Below are 1,790 nucleotides of genomic sequence, written 5' to 3' on the forward strand. Positions count from 1 at the left end.
TTCGCTTAACACTTAATACACTTTCATGTAGGAGTTCATGTAGGTACTGAATGTGCCAAGTTAATGTCCACTTAGAATGTTCATCTACACTTACAGTAGCTTGCAGTATAAACACAAATGAATCCTTATATCCAGTACACTTGCTTAAGATTTATACGATCACGCGTGCCACCTGTAGTCTGGGAGGTTTCCACAAGATAAAGTACTATAGTTTGCCAGGCAAATTGTGTTTCAATATTGTGTCTCTTCCTATTGTTGCTATTTTGACTAGTCTGTCTGGCAGGGTTTCCAGAGTGTAGCAGTTACTTTGTTTAGCAAAGCCTGAAACTGTCCCAATTAATGTTACCAAAGTCTTGTTTAACTTGTCTGGCAATACTTATAATGGTTTCCTTATCTGCTCCATATAGTACAATTAATGCTGCTTCTGTTATAGGTATCAGTTTCTCCTGTAGTAGTTCCTAGCAGCTATTAAGCTGCAGCCAAGTCTATGGGGGTCATTCCGAGCTGATCGCTAGCTGCTTTCGTTCGTTGCGCAGCGATCTGGCAAAAAAAAAAGGCACTTCTGCGCATGCGGCAGAATGCGCACTCGCGTCATACTATTACAACGAACTATGTAGCTTCACACAAGGTCTAGTGAAGCTTTTCAGTCGCACTGCTGGCCGCAGAGTGATTGGCAGGAAGAGGGCGTTTCTGGGTGTCAACTGACCGTTTTCAGGGAGTGTTCGAAAAAAACACAGGCGTGCCAGGAAAAATGCAGGCGTGGCTTGGCGAATGCAGGGTGTGTTCGTTACTTCAAAACAGGAACTGAATAGTCTGAAGTGATCGCAAGTGCTGAGTAGGTCTGTAGCTTCTCTGAAACTGCACAAAATTATTTTGTAGCCGCTCTGCGATCTTTTCGTTCGCACTTCTGCTAAGCTAAAAAACACTCCCAGTGGGAGGCGGCATAGCGTTCGCACGGCTGCTAAAAACTGCTAGCGAGCGAACAACTCGGGATGACCACCTATGTCCTTTATGAGCCAGCTGAATATCAGTGTACAAGTGTCTGTAGCTATGAGTGCAAATTTCAGTTCTCACCAACTCATGACTGGCTGTGCCTTTTGCTCTCTCTCTCTCTCTCTCTCTCTGGATCAGCCTCACGGTACCGCTACCTCTCCCTCGACTTTCTTCCCTTTGTCTGATGCGATGACACTCTGTACTGGTCACTCTTGGCTCACATTCAGCAGATAGGGATGTTCAGAGTTTGGTAACTGCAGGTACACCTTCCGTTAACCTGGTTCAGCTATACTGCACCGACATTATTAACATCTGGGGTGCCCCCGAGTCTCCTGCCTTAAGTTTACAGCATCTGGCTGCAGGAGATGGAGACACCTTTAATGATGTGCCAAGCTACTATACTTGTGCAAAAATGGCAGCGTCATTGGTCTCTCCGCCGCTCTCCCAATGTTTACAGCTTATTAGGGGGGGCAGCAGGTGAAACCAGACAGCGCATGTAGAACACAGCGGTATCAGTCCTCTCCCTGCTCACCCATGGCGGGATTTACTAAAGGGAAAATGAGGTAAAACCCCCGTTTTACCGCATTTACATATGTACTAAGTCCCGACCGCCGCATTTTCGCCTCATAGGGTATCACCATCTTTTTATGGCGATACCCTATAGAAGCCTATGGGATTCTTACCGCTGCCGCCGCCGCCCCACGCCGCTAAAGACGACCCCCCCGCATACCTGAGCTGCTGCTGCCTGCTGGTGCGGCTCCCCTCCTCCTTCTCCCCTGCATCACAGCCTTGTCTCC

Source organism: Pseudophryne corroboree, chromosome 7, assembly GCF_028390025.1.
Source record: "Pseudophryne corroboree isolate aPseCor3 chromosome 7, aPseCor3.hap2, whole genome shotgun sequence".
Taxonomy (NCBI): domain Eukaryota; kingdom Metazoa; phylum Chordata; class Amphibia; order Anura; family Myobatrachidae; genus Pseudophryne; species Pseudophryne corroboree.